The sequence below is a fragment of the Physeter macrocephalus genome, chromosome 12 (assembly GCF_002837175.3).
Source record: "Physeter macrocephalus isolate SW-GA chromosome 12, ASM283717v5, whole genome shotgun sequence".
Lineage (NCBI taxonomy): Eukaryota > Metazoa > Chordata > Mammalia > Artiodactyla > Physeteridae > Physeter > Physeter macrocephalus.
Window position 1 is genome coordinate 39,416,559 of NC_041225.1, and position 25,523 is coordinate 39,442,081.

A 25,523-nucleotide genomic window follows, 5' to 3' on the forward strand; every position below is an offset into this window, starting at 1 on the left:
GTGTAATTCTTTACAAGAAAACTCAGTTGTCCCATCTTTATTCTCAGCCACTTCAGCAAGAGCTATACTCCCTGGCATTGGAGGTACAGAGAACAACACACTGACCTCCCTGGGCCAATTTATAAACCATAGGATTCATTACCCAAGGTTCAGCTTAAATCATTTGCCTTTATCTACTCTCTACCAATCCTCACGTTCAGATCTTACCTCTATACAGTTGACTCAAATTTGTAATTTAAATCCAGCTTCATCAAGCTCAAGACCATATACCAACTCAACATCTCCAACTGCATAATCCACAAGGACTCACAATCAGAAGTCCAAAACCACGTCCAAAACTCAGTCTTCAAAGTAGTTCCCCCACACCAGACTGACCTTATTATGATTATTCCATGTCTCCCAGGCTGGAAGTCTCAGAGGCCCTCTCGAGACTTTTCTTCTTCACATCCAGTCAACTGTCATAGTTTATAATTCCTGAACCATGCTTTTCCTTCAAACTATGCAGCAGTTCCCTAACTATCTCTTCAAAGTACTACTTGTATGGCTACTCTTAAAAGACAGCTCTGGTCACGTTAGTCCCCTGCTCAAAAACTTTCCATGGCTCCCCATTACCCCCTCAGTTTAGCATCCAAGGCTGGCCAAATCACCCTAATCTCCCATTGCTTCTACGCTAATCACAGATGCCTTATATTACAGTTGCACATATTCCCCGTGAAGGCATGGTCTATGTTTTCTTCATTTCTGCACCCCTCATAGGCTGACACTGAGCTGTCAGTAAGTTTTTGACTTGAATCTCATATGCTTATCTTGATTCCAGAGCCCTATGTCTGGACCCACTCAAATGAAACCCTCCTTTCTTCATATACCATATTGTACTTGATCCAGATTCCCCTAACAGGAATTTCTGTTAATTTGGGCAGAAGCCAGCCTAGAGTTTATCTTTACATTAGCTACCTGTAAAGTAAATTAATAGTATAAGTTAGCTACCAGGACATATGTTTCATCCACTTAAAAATAAACATTTTAAAGCAATGAGAAGGACTTTTTACACTCAATTAGTTTACTTTTTAATATATACTTTTCTTATACCTATCCAACCCTGAATGCATCTTAAGTGAATCAAGACGCACTTCTTGTTAAACATTTTATAATCAGACCGATCCCACTCTATGGATTCAAAAGAGTGAGCTTTACTGTGTGTATAATGGTTATCTAACGATTCCTCTTTCTTTGACCTTCTACTTTTCAGTGATAAATGCAAAGTGAGTCTCCTCTGCTTGACATCGAAATCGACTACCCTTTTCTACTTTAAATTCATGTAAAACTACCACTGCACAACTGAGATATCCTCCTAGAGGCAAGGGCAGCGGCTGCAGGATCTTGGCCCCAATGCTTAGGCAGCTGGTATCATGTCCCCGTGCCTTGTGGGTTCCCGGTCTCTGGAAGAGAAGTGATGATGGGTGCTGTTGGCGGTGCTGTTGGCTCTAGGCTCCCGCACCGTCCGGCCACATGAACCCAGAAGCATTCGTCTGTCCAAGCCATGAGGACTGATCAGCTGAGTTGCAAACAGTAAATTCTTACTCCCTGGTTATTGCCAGGTAGGCTCTGCAACCAGCCTGGGATCAGAGTTTACTTTTTTACCTCAATCTGCTGTCCACATCCCCTCAGCTGACTGATGAGGTTCCTATTACCCCAGCTGCCCCCAGGAAAGAGTCCTCAATCTAGTACAACATGGGAGAAATTTGGAGAATTCTAGGCTACAATGCCTACAGACATCATCGAACTGGGGGTGAATGCTGTGGGCAGATGCTCGATGTGGCATTAATTAAAAACAACCTGCGCTTTTACAAATGCAGCTGTTCCGCCCCCTTACACTCCTCTACATTTCCAGTTAACGACCATGAGTAACAGTCTCTGTCCCTTTAACTTCATAGACACCACCCATAATTCACTCTAAGGCACAGGATTCCAAAGGATTGGTTCTTAATTAATCTGTGCAGGGGAGACATTTTCCCATACAAGTTACAAAGTGAGTGATAACCCAGTGTTGCAATATCCACTCAATTTCCCTTAATATTCACACAAGTAAGGAACCTGAGACCTAGGGAAACCAGCAATTCCTTGGAAGACTGCCACCTGCTATCGAGTTACTTCAGCCTCGAGGCTGCCCTTCAGGATATATCACATTAGGAAGTAGTTCTTGGGAAGGGGGTGCTTCAGGACAAATTATTCAGTGAGTGCATCATGCCTACAACGGATATATAGGCAAGACCTCGATGTGTTCATTTAACCCTCTAAGCCTCTCTTTTCTCACCTGTTCAAGATGGATTATTATCTCTACTCACTGTACAAGACAGCTGTAAAATAAACGGACATCATTGGCATATAGCAACTCAATACGTGATACGAGGGAAGCAAACGCAATGCCTTCTTTGCAAAATGAGCACCGCACTGGTCATATCTCCCATGAGACCCAAATTCCCCTTTCTCCCTTCCTCAGACACAAGCATGCAACATAAAATGATAGGTGAAGACCACTGCCATAAAAAGAAGGAAAAAAAATTAGAAGTGATTGTTAGCCATGTACCCAATATGCGTGGCATCTTTTAAGAGAGGGATAAAGTGGGTCAACCCATGGATGGCAAGCATATTGCTCTTTCTAAATCATACCATTGAGAGGGAAATGATATTATACTTGAACAAACACAATTCAACATTGCCTAGAAAAAAGAGATATAGAGCTAGGAAGACACATACACCCACAAATGGTAAACTGTTATCACTAAGAAAAAACTGGCTGTAGTAAAGACCCTTGGAAACTACAACAATCAGAAAATGGCAATCTGAAGGCTGGGCATGAAAGAGCATGGCACAACTCAGTCTTTATGGTTTGGCATGGGAGTTATCAGAGGATACAGGATTATTGTAGGGATAGAGTTTTTGTTATTTTTAGTACCTTAATTACAGGGCCACCTCTTTGGCTCACAATCAGATGCCTCTCTGTGTCCTGTCCAGAATCCTGACTGTCACTTTTGGTGGCTTGGGCATTAGTGGTTTCATGATTAAAATGATCCTTGACTGATCCAAATGAGGGAAGGGAACACAGTCAAACAAGGTTATGTCTTGGGGGAGTATTTTGGGATCTATGGTGCAGAGTTGTATTTGAACCCAGAAATGGTAAGAATTAGAAGAGTCCCGCAGAATGCATGGTGCAAATCCTTCATTCCTAATTGTTAGATAGAGGCATTAGAGTTCAGAAAGCCCAAGGTCAAAGTAAGTGAAAGAGAGGGCTGGGAGGAGTTCACTGAGTCAGGCTGGCCTCACATCTCATGGGAGCAGAAGGGATCACAGCTATTTTCCCAAAGACTGACTGATGCGTACGAGGTGTAACATCACTGTTACCCCCTTGAGTGGTTACTCAGTAGTTCCACTGAAAATTACCAATAATTTAATTGAAAATAAGCAGTTCAGAAGGAAAATTGGCAGAAAATAACAATCCTTATCACTAGTTTTTCCCTTCTTGGAAGTTTTTGTACACCCTTTAGGCAATTTCCCCAAATTTCAACTTTTTAACAGTATTATATATTTTACATGTAATATATTTGGTTTGAGGTGATAAGGTTGTCCTACTTTTTTCCTTTTATTTTCTAAATTTTTTAAACATTTATTCCTACTCTTCTTGCTCAGCATTGTTTGCATACTTTTTAAAAATTTAGCTTCCCTCTCCAAATGAATCATCTAAAACAAATTTGTCAAAAATGAATGTTTGTGATCATCACTTCACGTTCTTTAAACCTGTGTGAAATCAAGAGTAGAGCGCCAATTCTGTCATAAATATCTGGCAATTTTATTTACTCCCTCAGTGATTTTGCCTTTTTCCTAAATTTAAATTAATTTCTATCAGTACTGCCTACTCTCTATCTTTAGCTATTTTACCACCCTTTCAATTGCACATTGCTTTTATGCTTTAGAAACTCTGTGTAACCCCTCTACAACATTATATTGCAATCATTTAATGATATACTGGTGTTTGGGGTTTTTTTTTTTTTCTGAAACTCAAGGCTATGGCGAAAAGTATGAAAAGCATCAGTAAAGATTTAGGGACAATCTAATCTATGCCTGAGCTTTTAGATTTTGGCATTAAGGGCACAAATGCAGAGGTGAGATGTGATGCAAGGTGTGGCCTGTGGCCTGTCCCTGAGTGAGGGACAGGCCAACAGCTGGGTACCCTAGAGATGGCATTGCTGCCAGCCTGGGCACAGATATCTACATCAGACATTTGTGGAAGAGTCAGGAGTTGAAATTTGAGTATAAATCCTGATCTATATAAATCCTGGGATGGCAGAGGTAAATTCCATATATGTAAATTCCAGTATATGTTTAATGTAATAAAAAAATAAGCTTCTCTATACAAAAACAAGCACACAGATGTTTATAGCATCTTTATGCATAATTGTCAAAACATGGAAGAAACCAAGATGTCCGTCAGTAAGTGAATGGATAAATAAACTGTGGTACATACAGACAATGGAATATAATTTAGCAATAAAAAGAAATGAGCTATCAAGCCATGGAAGGACATGGAGGAAACTTAAATGCATTTACTAAATGTGAAAAGCCAATATGAAAAGGCTATACACTGTTTGATTCTAACTATATGACATCCTGGAAAAGGCAAGTAACATGGATACAGTAAAAGGATGGGTAGTTGCCAGGGGTTGGGGGAAAGGAGAGGGGCTTCCCTGGAGGTCCAGTGGTTAAGACTCCGCAATTCCACTTCAGGGGGCGCAGGTTTGATCCCTGGTCAGGGAACTAAGAGGCCCTTGCATGCTGTGCAGGGCGGCAAAAAACAACAACAACAAAAAACTAATGCTGAGGGGAAAGGAGAGATGAGTAGGCGAAGCACAGAGGATTTTTAGGGCAGTGAAACGACTCTGTGTGATACTATAAGCGTGGATAGCTGTCATTACACATTTGTCCAAATCCACAGAATATACAATGCCAAGAGTAAACCCTAACGTAAAGTATAGACTTTGGGTGACAATGGTGTGTCAGTGCAGCTTCATCGGTTGTAACAAAAGCATCACTGTGTTGTGGGCCGTTGATTGGAGGAGGCTGTGCATGGGTGAAGTCACGGGTACGTGAGACATCTCTGTACCTCCCCCTCAATTTTCCTGTGAACCTAAAACTTCCCTTAAAAAAACACTAAAACCTAGTAAAAAGACCTTGAACATCTTTATTAGTAATAATAACAGCCAATGCTGAGTGTTTAATCAGTGCCAGACCTTACTCTAAGTCCTCTATATGTATCGATTCACTTAACCCTCCAAAGAGCCCTATAAGCTAAGCACTAGTATGAGCTGGACTTCACCTGAAGAGGCGAAGGTGCAGAGCAGCTTAGCGACCAGCAGAAAGCCGCGTGGCTGGAGCTTTCGCGTGCAGGCAGTCAGGCTCCAGACTTCAGTTTCTTCCATTGTCTCCAAGGCTCTGCGCTGAACCCTCACATCTGAACTGCAGTCCTAATATGAAAGGGAAGGAGGGAATCCTTCAAAGCCCGGATCACCGTGAACAGCGTTTCCTCAGCAAAGCTGAGCAGACCTCCCAGCTGTAGCTGCACTCTGCCCTGCGCTGGGGCCCTGACCCCTCACCCCACCTCAGCACGGCCACGGCAGGGGGCCTGTGCGAGTGCGATGCCCGTGGGGCTCCGCCCCGCTGCCCAGGCTGTGCTCGGGACGGGCGTGCGGGTCCTCGGCCCTGCAGAAGGATCTGATTGAAGCCGTGCCGCGCAGGGGAAGCTCACGGGGATTTCACAGCCTCCTCTTCCGACTTGGGCAAAGGGCACCGTTGTTTGTTTTTATGAGAACTGAGCTGGAGGGGCAGAAGGTGTTTCCAATGAAGGCCCACCTGTATCACGTTAAGGACACACAGGAACCATGGCTTTGAACCTCAGCACGAATGACTGTCTTTCACGCAATAATGGAAAAGCAGCCCGTGAGTATCTGTAGGGCTCACAGCGCGCTGAGGATCACTGCCCTGCCCCGCGGACACCGCAGACATACCCACCGCGCTGGCTCTGGGCTGACCTTGCCATGCCGAGGGTCCGTCACTGCAGCACGGGAGGCTGCCCTATTTCCCAAATCAAAAGCCCATGACTGCTTCCCACAAAGTAACCACGCACCATGCAGCCCAGCTTCCTTCTCTCCAGAACATGCCCAGGCTGGATGCTCTCGCCTGCCTGACGCCCTCCTCACCCTTCTCAGGAGGGTTAACAGGAAGGAAGTCCCCTGCTTTGCTTCCTCCCAGGGCAGCCTCAGAAATGTGGAGGTGATGTCTGAGGGAGGCCCCGAGGAAGAGCTGCCCAGGACCAGATGGAATTCACATCTCCTGGCCAGGAGTACAAGGATGTAAGAGGGAGAAGCTCCTCGGGGCCCTCCCCAGCACCTGCTCCCCAGCAGTGCGGCCCACTGATCTACTCTCCCGAATCATACAGTAGGCTCCGAAGTCCTCCTAGAACAAGCAAGCAAACACAACAAATTTACATCGCTTTTAGGGTTGGGTCCCTTCCCAAGTAATCGGTAACCCAGCCAACACTGCAGTGATATTCATTGATGGCTTCAACCTCGTATCTTCCTCTCCTACCGGCATCTCTGGTTTAAACAGAAGACCGAGGCGAGCCACGTTTAACCCAACAGACGGCTTTGCTAATAGTGGGATTTCTGGCACTGTGACCCCAGACTGGTACGCGGTGTCAGGGCCACCCGCCCCTTCCAGGTCCCCTCAAAGTGCAGAGAAGCCTAGCTCCCCTGAGATCACAGGCTGAGTCCTACAAGTCTAAGGGGCTCTGTACAGAATCAGGGCCATGAGAGATGCCTCATTCTCTGGGCCACCTCTGTGTAAGTTAGCAAGTCACAGTGGGCAGAACAAGCTTGAGTCCTCGGTCCTTCCAGGGCCAGCTTTGCTGTCTCGAAGAATTAAAAGCTTAAACTTCAGGAGTGTCTGCACTAATGTAAAACTGGGTTACTACCAAAGACGTCTGCCTCCAAGTTCATTCTGAAGATCCAGTGAAGTACTGGACAATGTTTTGTGAACTACAGATCCTGCACAAATGTAGGCGTTTTTGTTATTAGAAGCTAGGATGTTAAAATACATTTAAAAGCTCACTGGAGATGTAGTTTCTTGTGTAAATGTTCATTCACAATTTTACTTTTACTCCTCTGGTCAGCAGCACTGCATTTACATTAATGCCTCCGAGGCCCGAGTTTGGAGCCAGGTGTGAGCTGCTCGGAAGGCTGTCCTGCCTGCCCCCAGGTGGTTTCCAGGTCCCAGCCCACCGCCCTGGGTGGCTCAGCGGACAGGTGCTGGGTGGCTGTCCTCCCACCAGCGCCCTCGACAAAACCTAGGATCCCACCTCCACCCCACCCCCAGTTCCTCAGGCCCGCCCAGACCGTCCACCAGATGTTCACTGAGTGCCTACCGCGTGCCAGACATGTTCCAGGTGCTGGGAAGCCAGCAGTGACAAGATAGACAAAAACCCTGTCCACAGAAAGTTCACACATGGAAGGGGAAGACAGCTCATATATGAGTAAAATGTATAGTGTTTCAGATTGTGAGAAATGCTACAGAGAAAATCAGAGGATGAGGGGGATGGAGAGGGCAGAGTAGGAGGGCATACTCTTCAAGAGGATGTCCTGGGAGAGCCTCTCTGAGGAGGTGACATTTGAGTACAGACCAAATCTGGCTCACCACCTCTTAGCAGAGAATCGTTTTTGCAGAAGAGCATTTGCAATCATTTCCAAGATAGGGAACACTAATTTTGATGTTATCCCCCTAACAGAATTCCATTCTTCTCAGTAGACCTGTATTACCCAAAACCAAAACCAAAATCACAGTACTCAGTTCTTCTGATTATATTTCGAATTTCATCAATAAACATTTTGTGGTAATTCATTTTCTATCTTGTTATAAAAACAAATAAAATAAAATAAAAATAAATTAATGCCTCCGTGACCAGCCTTGTGTTTCATGCACAGGTAAAGCATAAGAAATGTGAGACACAGTTGTGTTCTCTGTGCATTTATAGTCTGGTTGGAAGGCCAGGTCACACATGTTAAGTAACCACACAAGCAAGGCATCATCCGTATTACCGGTGCCTCAGTTACAAATACAGACTTGTAAACAACTCACACGCAACAGCCGTTGCACATCCAACCAACCTCTTTCACCTTCACAGCTGTCCAAGATCCCTTGGGCAGGACCTCCTCCATTGCCCCGCCCACTGCAGAAGAGCCCCACTATTTCTGTCCCCACTCCTCCTGCCCCCGTGCCAGAGATCCTTCCCACCCCGAGCTGGGGGCAGACATGTGGGTTTTGAATCATCCCAAAGTGGGATGTAGAACATGCTCTTCCAGACATGCAGTGAGCTCAGGGGTCTTCACAGGGTCTGCTCCCTCCAGGCTGGTCTAGATGCCCCTCTCTGTTCTCCTCTAATAGCACTAACTCCCTGAGGTCAGGGTCTGTATCCAGTTCACGTTTCTATCTGCAATGCCCAGCACAGGACTTCGCATAGCATTACCCCGGAAAAAAAAAAACAAAAAAAAGAAAACAAAGATAAACACAATTGTGGGAAAAACAAACGAAGAAATAAACCATATCATAGGCTACCTGTGTTTGAGGAGGCTACCCTGGGAACTACTGTTAAACCAGAAGTAGAAAGAAAGGAGGGTTAAAAAGGACACCAAAAAATGAAAATATGTATGTGTTTGTATGTAAGCACGCAAGCATGCAGGAAAATGGGAAAGAAAACACGCTAGATTGTTAACATAGATTGGTGGGGGGCAAAGGGTGAGGGGCAGAGAAGAGAAAAAAAGAGAAAGCCAATGGTAAAAAGGGAGAATTACAAGAAAAAACTCTATTACTTATAATAGAACCACGTATATGTATCTAAGTAAAACTAGAAAAGGGGAATGATAATTCTTTGAAATAATCCTAATAAGAAACCAGGTCTAACCCAAGTGAGGAGCTGAATGTTCCCAAACACACATGCAAAGAAATGAGGCCCGAGGCCAGGAACCCAAATGGCACCTTCATAGCGGCAATTCCTGGGCCTGGATGCTCCCTAAACAATCCGGGGCCCCCAGACTGTGGGTTCTCCAGACTCCAGGCTTCCCACCAGCATGTCCAACTCCAGCTGAGGATGGGTCCAAATAAAATGGTTCACACAGCACTGCCTGCATCATATGAGCTGAACTAACATCAACAATTACATCAGGAAAAATGTGTTTACCTTGGTTTCCCGCCACAGAAAACGGGTCCAAAATGATGTTGAACATACGCCTTTCATTCCCGCTTCTATTAGAAGGACAAATAATTTAACAGGTGGAACTCAGAATTCCATGATTCTTTTTTTTTTTTTCCTTTTTTAAAAATTTTACCGTGGAGTATGAAACATTCCACTTTTGGTCAACAGAATCTGGAACCCTTCTTAGCAGACCTCAGCGAGCTCTATTTATTTTGCAAAAGCCCTTCTAACGCTCACAAGAGCAGTGAGTTGGAAAGACCCGGGGAGCCCAATCAGACTGTGCTCTCGCCTGTTATCAGTACAATATGTTGCTTCAACCGAGAGACCAAATTCTCTGACTAACTCCTCCAAGAATTGATCCAGACAGCAAAAAGAGAGGAAATCCATTCGACTTTAGCAAGGCAATTGGTCCAGACTTCATACAATATCGTTTCAGTCTAGAATTTTCATCATCACTGCCAAAAACATCAAACAGAAACATTACAGGACTTTCACTCAGTTTTTACTCTCCAAAGAATAGCCATCTTGTTCCAGGCCTGAGCAGCAAGAAAGGAATTAAAGGGAGCTGGGGCGGGGGATCGTCACATGGAGCATTTAACTGTTTCTCACTGTCTCATTTCTAAGCTTCGTGACAATTATTAATGAAAAGTTAATGAAGTTTTGAAATTAAGGACAATCGGAAGTTTCCCCACATGTCAAATGCTCCACCTCGCAAAGACTCTCCAACCATAATCATCAGGTTATGGCACTTACCTTTTCTCTTTTACTTATTTGTCCTATGTAATCATTAATGTTTATGCTAGATATTGATTGAAAAGTATCTCAATGATCTATTGAGAATTAGAGTCAATTAGAGTGCATTAGTACAGGTAACTCTAACTACTACTATGAACAAGCCCCATAACATATTATGTGTCAAACACCATAAATAAATAACTTGCTCACATAAAGTCCAAAAGAGATGGTACAGATGGGTGGCAGGCCTTCCACATGAGGTTCAGGGACCCATGATCTCTCTGTCATATGCTCAGCTCTCTGCTAGGACCATGGAATCCCCTGTGTTCAGCCAGCAGACAGGGCATCAGAGTGTGGAAAAGCTAAACCCACTTCTTAAAAACCTCAACCCAGAATGACACAGGTGATTCCCACTCATGATACACTAATCACCTAACTGCAAAGAAGGCAGTCGGAGTATTATCTAGCTGCATCTTCAGAAGAAGAGAAAGCACTTCTAATAAAAAGCTAGCCACTGTCTGCCACAGACAGCCAACGGGAACAATCCATACTCTAATAATCCACACTTTACTGTACTGTATTTGTGTTATATTATACATATATTGTATTCTAATTATCATGGTAATTTAGGAATTATATTCTGGCTCGGGGGTGTGTGTGCGCGTGCGCACACACGTGTGTGACCCAGACAACTGGACTGTGACGACCTAGCCAAATTCAAAACCTGACACTTGCCACAGATAAACATTCAGGGAATCCTAAAATGGCTCCCTACTGAAAAATTGAAGTCCAAAGTGATTCAGACACACTTACGATGATCCAAACTCTAAGGCAGAGAGTTTGTCTAAGTAAGAATTTGGGGAGCGATACAAAACCTTGCCGAGGGGAGCAGAGTCAAGATGGCGTACTAGGCGGACGCGAAATTCGCGGCTCTGCACAACTAGGGCACCTACCAGGCACCCGTGGGGGACCACGGACACCGAAGGGGATGGGAGGAACCTCCAGTGACCGCGTAGGATGTGGGGCGTGGGTGGAGTGAAGGGGGAGGAGAAGTGGAGGTGGGTCGGGACTGGCGCCCCTGAGGGGTAGCTGGGGGAGGGGAAGGGATCCCACGCCTGAAGGGGGAAATTGGGGAACCACTGGGAGGGCAGAGGATCCAAAGGGAGCGTAGCCAGGTTTCCCCTGCCCACTTGGGCCCCCAGCAACCTGCTGAGATCCTGGGCCTGATCCTCCGTCCACCAAGGCCCCCTCCAGCCATGAGGGTCCTGAGAGACTAGGAGGGGAGGGGGAGCAAAAGTAAAGACCGGACCTAGGGGACCGGCACCCCTGAGGGGCGGCTGGGGGAGGGGAGGAGTTCCTACACCCAGCGGGACCCACCCATGGTTAGGGGTCCAGCGGGGCCAGGGGAGGCCCTGGGGGGTGACAGTGGGGGAGGGGCACGAAGGAACGGAAGGGAACGCGGCTAGCCTTTCCCTGTCCACTTAGGCACCGGGAAGCCTGTTGGGCTCCCTGGTCTAATCCTCTGCCCTCAGAGCCTCCCTCCTGCAGCGCAGAGGCCAAGCCCCGCCCCTACACCCCTACCCAGGGCCCCACCTCTACACTCGGAGACCCCCTCCAACGTGCCGGGCCTAAACCCCATCCACATGCCCTCACGCAGGGCCCTACCTCCCAACTCTGGAACTCCACACTCCAGGACTACTTTCCACGTGTTGCCTCCCCCCTTCTGTGCAAGACCTAAGCAGAGACCCCGCCCCATGCTTGAACGTCCCGCCTAGGCCCACCCCCCAAGGGCCTCTTCTGGCTACATGGGTTCGAAGCCTAGGCCCCACCCCATGCTCAAACGTCACCCCCCAACCGCCTAGGCTCCGCCCCACCCTAAAGCCCACACCTGCCTGAGTTCCACCTGTGCCTAAACTCCGCCCCCATAGCCAAGGTTATTTTTTTTTTTCTCTTTTCCTCTTTTAGATTGGGATTCTGTTTTACCTTCTTGATTCGTTGTTAATTCTTTTATATTTTTACTTTTCCTAATAAATCTTTTTTTTTTCTAATTTTATTCTTTATACTTTGTTATTCTTCTCTTCTTTTGGCTTGTTGCCCGCCCCCCCCCCTTTTTTTTTCTTTTTTCTGTTGTGGTTTTATTTTGCCTTGTTGCAGTTGTTTCAATTATAGATTTATTTTTCATAACACATTTTTTATCTTTTGGAATTTATTCTGTTTTTTATTCTTTAATATTGTACTGCTCCTTTTTTTCTTTCTTTTTTCCTTTCATTCTCTTTTTTTTTCTTTTTCTGTTTTTTTTTTTAACCATGCCATGAAGCTTTCAGGATTTGGTTCCCAGGCCAGAATCTGGCCTAAGCTCCTGTGGTGGGAGCTCCAAGTCCAAACCACTGGACTAACAGAGAACCTCAGACCCCAGGTAATATTAATCAGAGTGAGGCATCCCGGAGGTCCTCATCTCAGCACCAAGACCCGGCCCTATCCAACTGCCTGCAAATTCCAGTGCTGGATGCCACAGGCCAAACAACCAATGAGACAGGAATACAGCACCATGCGTCAAAAAAAAAAAAAAATTGAAATGACAAAAAAATGTTACAGATGAAGAAGCAAGGTAAACACCTATAAGACCAAATAAATGAAGACGAAATAGGCAACCTACCTGAAAAATAATTCAGAGTAATGATAGTAAAGATGATCCAAAATCTCGGAAATGGAATGGAGAAAACAGAAGAAACATTTAACAAGGATCTAGAAGAAGTAAAGAGCAAACAAAAAGTGATGAACAACACAATAACTGAAATTAAAAATTCTCTAGAAGGAATCAATAGCAGAATAACTGAGGCAGAAGAACGGATAAGTGAGCTGGAAGATAAAATGGTGGAAATAACTGCCAGGGAGCAGAATAAAGAAAAAAGAATGAAAAGAATTGAGGACAGTCTCAGAGACCTCTGGGAAAACACTAAATGCACCAACATTCGAATTATAGGCTTCCCAGAAGAATAAGAGAAAAAGAAAGGGTCTGAGACAATATTTGAAGAGATTATTGTCGAAAACTTTCCTAACATGGGAAAGGAAATAGTCAATCAAGTCCAGGAAGCACAGGGAGTACCATACAGGATAAACCCAGAGAGAAACATGCCAAGATACATATTAATCAAACTATCAAAAATTAAATGCAATGAAAAAATATTAAAAGCAGCAAGGGAAAAGAAACAAATAACATAAAAGGGAATCCCCATAAGGTTAACAGCTAATCTTTCAGCAGAAACTCAGCAAGCCAGAAGGGAGTGGCATGACATATTTAAAGGGATGAAAGGGAAAAACCTACAACCAAGATTACTCTACCCAGCAAGGATCTCATTCAGATGCCATGGAGAAATTAAAACATTTACAGATAAGCAAAAGATAAGAGAATTCAGCACCAACAAACCAGCTTTACAACAAATGCTAAAGGAACTTCTCTAGGCAGGAAACACAAGAGAAGGAAAGACCTACAATAACAAACCCAAAACAATTAAGAAAATAATAGGAACATACATATCGATAATTACCTTGAATGTAAATGGAATAAATGCTCCAACCAAAAGACACAGACTGGCTGAATGGATACAAAAATAAGACCTGTACATATGCTGTCTACAAGAGACCCACTTCAGACCTAGGGACACATACAGATTGAAAGTGAGGGGATGGAAAAAGAGATTCCATGCAAATGGAAATCAAAAGAAAGCTGGAGTAGCAATTCTCATATCAGACAAAACAGACTTCAAAATAAAGACTATTACAAGAGACAAAGAAGGATACTACATAACAATCAAGGGATCAATCTAAGAAGAAGATATAACAATTGTAAACATTTATGCACCCAACACAGGAGCACCTCAATATATAAGGCAAATGCTAACAGCCATAAAAGGGGAAATTGACAGTAACACAATAAGAGTAGAGGACTTAAACACCCCACTTTCACCAACAGACAGATCATCCAAAATGAAAATAAATAAGGAAACACAAGCTTTAAATGACCTATTAAACAAGATGGACTTAACTGAAATTTATAGGACATTCCATCCAAAAACAACAAAATACATTTTCTTCTCAAGTGTTCATGGAACATTCTCCAGGATAGACCATATCTTGGGTCACAAATCAAGCTTTGGTAAATTTAAGAAAATTGAAATTGTAACAAGTATCTTTTCTGACCACAATGCTATGAGACTAGATATCAATTACAGGAACTGTAAAAAAATACAAACACACAGAGGCTAAACAATACACTACTAAATAACCAAGAGATCACTGAGGAAATCAAAAAATACCTAGAAATAAAGGACAATGAAAACATGATGATGCAAAACCTATGGTACGCAGCAAAGCATTTCTAACAGGGAAGTTTATAGCAATACAATCCTACCTCAAAAAACAAGAAAAATCTCAAATAAACAACCTAACCTTACACCTAAAGCAATTAGAGAAAGAAGAATTAAAAAACACCGAAGTTAGCAGAAGGAAAGAAATCATAAAGATCAGATCAGAATAAAGGAAAAAGAAATGAAGGAAACAAAAAATAAAACTAAAAGCTTGTTCTTTGAGACTATAACAAAATTGATAAACCATTAGCCAGACTCATCAAGAAAAAAAGGGAGAAGACTCAAATCATCAGTATTAGAAATGAAAAAGAAGTAACAACTGACACTGCAGAAATACAAAGATCATGAGAGAATATTACAAGCAACTATATGCCAATAAAATGGACAACCTGGAAAAAATGGACAAATTCTTCCAAAGCACAACCTTCCGAGGCTGAACCAGGAAGAAATGGAAAATATAAACAGACCAGTCACAAGCACTGAAATTGAAACTGTGATTAAAAATCTTCCAACAAACAAAAGCCCAGGACCAGATGGCTTCACAGGATCAAACATTTAGAGAAGAGCTAACACCTATCCTTCTCAAACTCTTCCAAAAGATAGCAGAGGGAGGAACACTCCCAAACTCATTCTACAAGGCATACTAGCAAACAGAATCCAACAGCACATTCAAAGGATCATACACCACGATCAAGTGGGGTTTATCCCAGGAATGCAAGGATTCTTCAATATACGCAAATCAATCAATGTGATACACCATATTAACAAACTGAAGAATAAAAACCATATGATCAACTCAATAGATGCAGAAAAAGCTTTCGACAAAATTCAACACCCATTTATGATAAAAACTCTCCAGAAAGTAGGCATAGAGGGAACCTACCTCAACATAATAAAGGCCATATATGACAAACACACAGCCAACATCATTCTCAATGGTGAAAAACTGAAACTATTTCCTCTAAGGCCAGGAACAAGACAGGGTTGTCCACTCTCACCACTATTATTCAACATAGTTTTGGAAGCTTTAGCCACAGCAATCAGAGAAGAAAAAGAAATAAGAGGAATCCAAATTGGAAAAGAAGAAGTAAAACTGTCACTGTTTGCAGAAGACATGATACTATACATAGAGAATCCTAAAGATGCTACCAGAAAACTACTAGAGCTAATCAATGAATTTGGTAAAGTAGCAGGATACAATATTAATGCACAGAAATCTCTTATATTCCTATACACTAATGATGAAAAATCTGAAAGAGAAATTAAGGAAACACTCCCATTTACCACTGCAACAAAAAGAATAAAATACCTAGGAATAAACCTACCTAAGGAGACAAAAGACCTGTATGCAGAAAACTATAAGACACTGATGGAAGAAATTAAAGATGATACAAACAGATGGAGAGATATACCATGTTCTTGAATTGGAAGAATCAACATTGTAAAAATGACTATACTACCCAAAGCAATCTACATATTCATTGCAATCCCTATCAAACTACCAATGGCATTTTTCACAGACCTAGAACAAAATATTTCACAATTTGTATGGAAACACAAAAGACCCCAAGTAGCCAAAGCAATCTTGAGAAAGAAAACCAGAGCTGGAGGAATCAGGCTCTCTGACTTCAGACTATACTACAAAGCTACAGTAAGCAAGACAGTATGCTACTGGCTCCAAAACAGAAATATGGATCAACGGAACAGGATAGAAAGCCCAGAGATAAACCCATGCACATAGGGTCACCTTATCTTTGATAAAGGAGGCAAGAGTATACAATGGAGAAAAGACAGCCTCTTCAATAAGTGGTGCTGGGAAAACTGGACAGCTACATGTAAAAGAATGAAACTAGAACACTTCCTAACACCATACAGAAAAATAAACTCAAAATGGATTAAAGACCTAAATATAGGGCCAGACACTATAAAACTCTCAGAGGAAAACATAGGCAGAACATGCTATGACATAAATCACAGCAAGATCCTTTTTTTACCAACCTCCTAGAGAAAGGGAAAGAAAAATAAACAAATGGTACCTAATGAAACTTAAAAGCTTTTGCACAGCAAAGACCATGTGACCCAGCAATCCTACTAGTGGGCATATACCCTGAGAACATCATAATTCAAAAAGAGTCATGTATCACAATGTTCACTGCAGCACTAGTTACAATAGCCAGGACATGGAAGCAACCTAAGTGTCCATCAACAGATGAATGGGTAAAGAAGTTATGGCATATGTATACAATAGAATATTACTCAGCCATAAAAAAAATGAAATTGAGTCATTTGTAGTGAGGTGGATGGACCCAGAGTCTGTCATACAGAGTGAAGTAAGTCAGAAAGAGAAAAACAAACACTGCATGCTAACACATATATATGGAATCTTAAAAAAGAAAAATGGTTCTGATGAACCTAGGGGCAGGACAGGAATAAAGACACAGATGTAGAGAATGGAATTGAGAACACAGGGAGGGGGAATGGTAAGCTGGGAGGAAGTGAGAGAGTAACACTGACATATATACACTACCAAATGTAAAATGGATAGATAGTGGGAAGCAGCTGCATAGCACAGGGAGATCAGCTCAGTGCCTTTGTGACCACCTAAATGGGTAAGATAGGGAGGGGGGAGGGAGACGCAAGAGGGAGGGGATATTGGGATATACTTATGTATATAGCTGATTCACTTTGTTATATAGCAGAAACTAACACAACATTGTAAAGCAATTGTACTCCAATAAAGATGTTAAAAAAAAAAAAAAAAACTTTGCCAAGCACTCTGCCTTCACTGTAGACACTGGCCAGACTAGATGCTCATGTGCTCCCAGAGGCTTTGCCTGGACAGGTACAATGCCTACTACGTTCTAGCTTGTTACAGGTCACAAAGCATATCAATATTTCTCCTTTGAACTTCAAAAAAGCTCTGTATAATAATCTGAGCAGGGATTACTGTCTTTTTAAATTCTCAATGTAGAATCGGAAAGCCAACCGTCCTACAGGTAAGTAGAGGTGGGCCTTAAAGGCCAACCTCCCACCACATCCGCACCCATCAGCTCCCTAGAAAGGCTATGACGACAACCATTTCCACAATTACAGTTGCCTTCTTTCCACACTGATCATTTTCATTAGATCATTCCTAGTGCTTTTATTTAACAACAAAAAAAAACCCTAACACACATTGTTCCTTGAGTATGATGGACTCTTACCCCCACCAAAGAAACCTCATAAACCCGAAGGCTTTGTTACTCAAAGTATGGTATGTGGACCATTGGAAGCCCCTGGGAGTTTGTTAGGAATGCACATTCTCAGGCCAATTCACTGACCCTCTGAATCAGACTCTATTTAAGCAAGATCCCCAAGTGATGCTTCAGCACACTAAACTTTGAGCAACATTGCTCTAGAATACACTTTAACATGTTAACTTGAGTGCTTAGTAGGGGAAAAAAAAGACCTAATATAAAGAGTTCCTACAAATCAATATGAAAAAGAAAAACAGGTTAAAAAAAGACAAAATATAAGAACAGTGAATTCACAGATGAAATGCAAATAAACATAAACATAAAATGCTCATCTTCTCCAGCAATTTAGGAAATGCAAATTAAAACAGTAACATATTATTATTTTTCATCTATCCAATTGTTGAAATTTGTAACGTGTGATAATCTTCAAATAGAAAACACTTTGGAAAAGGGGCATTTTCTTACCCTATGGGAGCTTAAATTGTAATACAGGCACACCTCGTTTTATTGCATTTTGCTTTACTGCATTTCACAAATACTATATTTTTTTTACAAATTGAAGGTTTGTGGCAACCCTGCATCGAACAAGTCTATAGGTGCCATTTTTCCAAACAGCATTTGCTCGCTTCATGTCTCTGGGCCACATTTTGGAAATTCTCACAATATTTCAAACTTTTTCATTATAATTGTTATGGTGACTTGTGATCACTGATCTTTGACGTTATTATTGCAAAAAAGATTACAATTCACTGAAGGTTAAGATGATGGTTAGCATATTTTAGCAATAAAGTATTTTTTAATTAAGATATGTACTTTTTTAGACATAATGCTATAGTCTACTTAATAGACTATATTTTAAACATAACTTTTATATGCACTAGGAAGCCAAAAACTTTGTGTGACTCACTTTATTGCAATATTTGCTATAGTGCAGTGGTCTGGAACTGAACCCTCAATATCTCCAAGGATGCTTGCAATCTCTCTCTCTCTCTCTCTTTTTTTTTTTTTCCTGTTTTAAAGATTTTGCCCCAAAATTTCCACTTCTAGGAATCTGGTCTATAGAAATACCTGTTAATGTATCAAAGACAAGTGTAAAAGGATCTCATTACTCCATTTGAATTGTGAAATATGAAGGGAATATAAATATCAATTTATAAGGAAATAGTTCAATAAATTAAAGGTATCCATACCAGAGGACTGTGCAATAATTTAAAAAGAAGTCAGTGTCATGAAAAAAATGTTCATGACACGGTTGAATGCCTAAACAAGTTGCAGGATAGTATGTACAGTATGATCTCATTCATATAGAACAGAGGTATATATATTTGTTAAAACTCATAAGAAACACTAAACTTAAATTTTGTACATTTTATTTTATGGAAACTATACCTCAATAAAATTTATTAAAAGGACTATATGTGTATATGATAGTGGATGTTATGTACTTTCAGGCCAATGAAATGGCCCATAAGGAACACAAGAAGGCTCTGAAAGTGGCAGAAGCCTAGAAGAAGAGAGAATGAGTGGGAACTTTCTATAGCGTTAGTATTTTTTCAACCAGCATGTACACTTCTTGTATTTTATAAAGCACAAGACAAAAATCGAAATGAAATAAATGGAGTCATTTGCAGTGAGCCCGAATCAATGTGGAAACGCAAATCCAACTTGGCCTTAGCTCCTTCCATTAGCTGAGTTCGGTCTAGCTGAGTCCGGTGTGAAGGTCTACATTTGAAAGGGTTGTCAACATCACACACATCTTTGCCAGACTGACTTTCCATAGACAACTGCTTATTACTTCACAGATAACTACTGAGCATCCTTAAACATCAAGCTCTTTGCTAAAAATTTTATGGAAATTTGATACAAAAAAGAAGACAATTCCAGCCTCCAGTCCTAATCACTCTTCTACTGAAAAAGCTTACAGCATTCTGTGCCAGGTAGTGTAATAGATCTAAATGTGTTAACTTCTCTTGCTGCCTCACCCACTGAGTGCTGTTTATCATTATTTTCCTTATTTCCTACCTACTCTGGTCAGGGTAGTCTTTATGCTGTCCTGCAGACATCCCAGCCTTTGCTTCTGCTGTCCCTCTCACCTGGAATCCATGTCTCCCTCATTATTTCATGCTCTCATCCACCCAACAAGATCCATCTCCACCTTGTCCATGAAGTTCTTGCTAAGGCCAGAAACCCTCAATCACCTCCCCGCCCCACACCTTGCCTTATTTGTTGGATAGTCTTGTCTCTCTAAGGAGAAAGGGGACCATGTCGACCTCTTTCCTAACCCTCCTATTGTCTTGTACAATGTCAAGTACCTAGGAATAATTAACTGGCAACTATCAATGATTTGTCACTTCATAGTTTTTAAATGTTAGACAAAGGAGAGGAAATCATAGGAAATAAGTGCTTTTCCAAAAGCCTAATGAGGTAGGTATTTTCCCCATTTTATAGATGGATAAACTGAGGCTTAGTGAGGTCAGGTGATTTGGTCAGGCTTATACAGCTCATAAAATACAGGGCCAGTCTTCAGACCTACTTCTGAATTTCTCTAAAGCCCATGTCTTTGCTCTGTACCATGCTACCCTCTTAACTTGTCACTTAGGTGATCTCATTGAATTCTCACATTGCTGTCTCAAGAAACACTTGTTGATTGATTGACGACACGTTCAGTAGCAATGTGGTCCAGTTCAAGGGTTTCCTGCAGCTGAATTTGATGAAAAGCCCCTGCTGTGCTCAGAGAGGTTTAACCTGCTTCAAACTCTGGCTTTCCCACAATATCATCAGTCTCAGTCCCAAGACCTGTGCAATACATAGCACAAGGTTTTATATACTTACAGAGCTTAAAAGTAACGTCTGAGATGAGAGAGTTCAAACTTAAGCCCTGGCATCTGGAGCCAGGGTTCAATGCTGGGGACCCCCATCCTCTGCTTCCCAAGGTTCTCCCTGATGGTCGCTTGGCCACGTGTGGGCTGGGCTTAGACAAGCGGCCTTGACTTTACCTCCTGAGACATGTACTGTTGGCACATCAATATAGAACACTTGGAGTCCCCAGGAGCCCGGCCACAGTGATGGCACAAAGCCAGAAATGGACACTCAAAGAGTCAACAAGGTGGGTACAGTTCCCCATTAACTTGGGAAAAATACTCAACATTTCTAAGCCTGTTCTCTCAGATATACTATGGGAATTATAGAACCTTTCCTGCCTACCCTTCAGGAGATTCAGAGAATCAGAGAGATCCTGTGTATGGAAAAACTGTATATACCACAAATCCCTGCCTGTACTATATCACCATATGGTGAAGAGTCATTGTCTCTAGAGGAGGTGGCAGCCGCCATGGACAGAGCACTGGGAAAAAGTCAGGAGACCTGGGGTCCACTCCTGGTTGAGCTGCCAAACCTCTTCATGTCTTAACAGCCAAGAGGCTCTGGACTCACCAGTTCTGTGGGTCAGAAAGATAGATTTCCAAGTCCGCTTCATTTGAAAATAACATACACTTACTAGCAGAATGCTCTGCAGGAGAAACTTAAGAAGCCGGGATGTGGGGCTTCCCTGGTGGCGCGGCGGTTGCGCGTCCGCCTGCCGATGCAGGGGAACCGGGTTCGCGCCCCGGTCTGGGAGGATCCCACATGCCGCGAAGCGGCTGGGCCCGTGAGCCATGGCCGCTGAGCCTGCGCGTCCGGAGCCTGTGCCCCGCAACGGGAGAGGCCACAACAGAGGGAGGCCCGCGTACCGCACTGCGCTCCGCGACGGGAGAGGCCGCAACAGTGAGAGGCCCGCGTACCGCAAAAAAAAAAAAAAAAAAGAAGCCGGGGTGTATGCGGATAAGCCACGGGCTCTTGAGTTAACTTCAGCAGCAATATCCTTGGATTATGGGGCTCCGGACGTAACACTGACCCCCAGTGACTCACTCAGTCTTGGTGCCTGAAGCATCTCTTTTGCATCGCTTTTTATTATTTTCAATTCTCTTGTTATTTTTAACCATCCTGGTTTAAGTGCATTTTAATCCTATAAGCCACCTCAGCTCCTGTTTTGAACCATGTCATCTATAAAACACATCAATTAACAAGCAACTTGCTTTGATCTTAGTAAGTCATAGAATTTCAGAAATGGAAAAGAACTCAGAAATCATATTTAGCCTCATATATAATAAGTGGTAAGAGGAGACCCAGAGAGAGAAAAGGACATGCCCCAAGTCACACATCATGGTGGAGGCAGAGTCAAGAAGGGACCTGGGTGCTTGCAGTGCGTTGCTGTCCATATCATTGTAGAATATGAGCCTGGGTCTCTGTTTCTCCAGCTATGAAATGTAAATAATAACACTGTGGTCTTGCAACATTGTACATTAATGCTGTGTAAGAAAAAACTTTGCTATAATTATTATCTGTGGTTTTCCAAAACTTCAATAATAACAAAATAATGTTCTTCCTAAAAACTCATGGAAAGATTCTTGGAAATCTAAGAACACTGAGTAATCTTTACTTGTGCCACTGAACCAGAATACTTTGAACTGGGCTGTTCAGACACACAGTTTGTTCCCTCATAAGGCTGTCCAGTTTGGGGGCCAGAGAAAGCCGGTATATTGGCTTGGAAGCCTTTTAGGTGGAGACTGCTGTGGCATCGTGAATACTCAGTCATAAGTAATGCAAAAACTTATTCCGGTTGTTTTTTGAAGCAGGCAGAAATACTTGAGGCTCTGCAATGGAAGGTCCTCAGAAAACAAACCACATCTCATGGATGTAGCAGTAGTGATACTAAAAAAGAAAGGCTCTATAGCTCCCTGGTCAAGGATACGGGCTGAGCGGTCAAAACACTGAGATTTAAATTCGGTTGTGGCCACTGACTGACCCTGACCTTGAGCGAGTCGCATGACCTCTGAGCTCAGCCTCCTTATCTAAAAATGGGAATAAAAAGAGTATCTACCTCATCGGATGTTCATAAAAGCTAAATTAGTTAATCACGTAAATTGCTTAAAACAATGACCCATGCGTGGTAAGTACCCACTAAATGTTAGCTCTTATTTCAGGGTTGCAAGCAAAGAATCCTAGTTTGGTGGCAGAGTTCATAAATCTCGCAGCAGCATGACTAACTAGGCATGAATCTCAGGCCCTCGTGTCCCAAGCTCTGCACATTTTAAGGGTTTAACAACTGTATAATTTTCCAACACCAATTTCTAAACTATATGAGAGAAACTTTCTGTTCTTTCTGAGTATTCACAGAGAAGGATACAGGCAAAGGAAAGCCTCAAGAACCTGTGAGAATAGCACAAGCAACTGCTTTGGTTGCCTGCGTTAGGGAAGCCTCACCTGCCAGTAAGAATGTCCCAGGAAGAGAGGCAGGAGCACCAAGAGGATGCAGCTGAGCCTTTGGCCATGGCCAGCCTGCTTCTCAGCTGGGCCTGACCCGCCCCCTTGTATCCCTGGCTCTGTCCCTGTCTTCAAGGTATGACCCTGAGTACACCCCCAGCCCTCTGGGGTCCTCAGTTTCTCCACCTATAAAAAGAGAGAGTGGTTGAAATAATCCCTTTGTCTCTTCCAGCCTAACCTTCTTTTTGAATATCCTACTTGGCTAATCTCTCTCCAATGTGAAGAAATCTTCAATTACTAGAGAAACTTATGCACAGCAATGGAGAAATGTTAAGCGGTCTGTGTGAAATACCCAGTAACTGCATCAAAATTATTTAACCTAAAATGACAAACACCCAAAGCAGACTCACACAATATGGGACATGGAACCTTCAAAATTCTCAGTCAGTTCCTTGGAGCTGGTCCAGCAGCTCCACCCAAGCCACGGGTGGGCTTAGAAACATTCTAGCCAGACCTTTCCCTAGCTCTCCACTCACCCAATTTTGTGTCACAGAAATTACACATGATTCCCCAGTTAGAGAATAGAGGTCTCTGCAGATAACCAAAGACTGGCCCAACTGAGTGCAAATACAGCCAGTACTCAAGACTCAGTTGGATGTAGCAAGACCTCGGTCACTCACCAAAACAACGCTCAGATCTGGCCCAAGCTGAGGTGTAGGAAGAAGTTAAAAGACAGTCCTCAAACCTGGGGCCAACTTTTTAAAAGAAATCCCAGAAGACTCACTGACTGTTATTTTTGTAAATTATCCAGGGTGGCTCTGTAGGGAAGTACCTCACTTGAAGAAAACTCAAAGTAAAATCACCAGCACCAAATGTAGAGCTTAACCACAGAAGGCATTTGATGCATGTTTCTTGAAAGAAGACATTTATCTATTTAGATGTTTGGGACTCTTCACTTTAGAAAGGAACTCACTGCCAGATTCTGGGAAGAAGAACCTTCTGGGTACATTTATGTCTGTTTATGTTCTATGCTGATTGACCTGTTTGCCACAATCTTCCAGTAGTCTGCTGCCCTTCTCTCTGCTCTATACCTTGGAGCTTCCATTTTATTTTGGTCAATGGGAGGCACCAGCAGGAAAGCAAAGGGCAGGAAGAAAGAGAGGTTGGGGTGTGTACTTACTCCCCATCGTATCCCCAGCTGCATCCCATCTCAGTTCTGGCTTTAGCGGCTTTCTAGTTAGTCCCAGCTGCTGTGCTGCAGCCTGACTCTCAGGGACCCGGGTCTCACCGGGGTCCAGTAACACTCTTGGCCCCTTGCCTTGCCTTGCCCCTCAGGCCTAACGGCTTCTCATGGTGGCTAGACCCTGGGTGCACAGTCCCCGTTGCTCACTTCTCCCTGCCCCTGCTCCGAATGTCATCTCCTCACTAAACTCCTCCTGGGACTGACGCACAAGCCATCAGCTATTTGGCCAGACTGAAGTGGAGTCAATATTAGGCCCTACTAGCTGACTTTAAGAGTCATCAGGGCCAGAGAAAATGCATCTCTGGCATTTCTGAATTAAAACGTCAGTGGAAAAATGAGGATTCAGTTAACAGGTGTTGCAGGAATATGGTTGTTGTAAAAGGCATGTATAGTCTGAATCTGGTGCTCTCAACAAGAGTATGTGCAACCGACTTTCTCAGAGCAGTAAAGATGTCAAACGCTTCCTCTTCTTATCTCATCATTACTTGACAATTTAGGAGGAGTCAGAGATCATAAATGGCCTCATGAGTTCTTCAGAAAATCTTTTCTCAAGGGAAACATAAAAGTGACAGTAGCAGCTACTGTGAATGAGCATGGAAATGAGCTTAATTGGGATGCATTTTATCAAGCCACATTAACCCAATACATCACGTATTTTACAGTGTGGCAGAGTATCCGAGGGGGTGTCAAACCTCAGGACATACCAGGAGCCCAAAGCAGACATCTATCCTATGGCCAAGATCATAAAGACTTCTGCATCTGTGGCAGAAACGTGGAGGCGACACATCCCTTCGTGCTATTCTTGAGCTTCTCTGAGCCGGCCACTGCCTCTCTCTGCCTTTCTTCTCTGCAGAAACCAGAAGAGGCACAGACACTCATTCCGTCCTTCCCAAACAATGGGAAGCATGTTCAGTTTCCCAGCCTCAGAGGACTTTGCCGCACAGAAGGTGACCTCTTCCTTCCTCATCCACAAAATTGGCCACGTCTCTTAGGGCATCTCTTAGGTTCTGTGATGCAGGCTGCTGCTAATTCTGTCTTCAGAGGCATTTAATCATTTGCTGCTTACTCATCCTTTGAAAAAATATTTATTGTGTATAGTTTACACCAACTATATGTATCAACACTGAAGATAGAGTAGTTAAGAATTTAAATTAAAAGTTAAATTTTAAAGTGGACAAAGAATTACAGAGAGTGAGAACTGCTCTGAAGAAAAGAAAGCAGAGGAGCGGGCTAGACAGTGGCTGAGGGCAGGACCACAGCACTATTTCAGAAAAGCCAGTTGTGAGAGATGCCACTAAGAAGACGCTCGTTCCGGGCTTCCCTGGTGGCGCAGCGGTTGAGAG

The 25,523-nt window shown here is 42.9% G+C and overlaps 1 long non-coding RNA gene across 3 annotated transcripts in view; it reads right to left on the reverse strand.

The window, feature by feature from the left end:
• LOC114487306 (uncharacterized) overlaps nucleotides 1-25,523 on the reverse strand; it is a 355,464-nt gene that overhangs the window by 274,080 nt on the left and 55,861 nt on the right. Inside the window, exon 4 of one of the 3 annotated variants that reach the window (XR_008618842.1) lies at nucleotides 5,372-5,519. The exons of 1 other annotated variant lie outside the window; for it this stretch is intronic. This is a non-coding gene — a long non-coding RNA (uncharacterized lncRNA). Of the gene's footprint in view, nucleotides 1-4,499; nucleotides 5,520-25,523 lie in introns of those variants that run through there. One more of the 3 variants, XR_003682279.2, reaches the window with a different exon arrangement.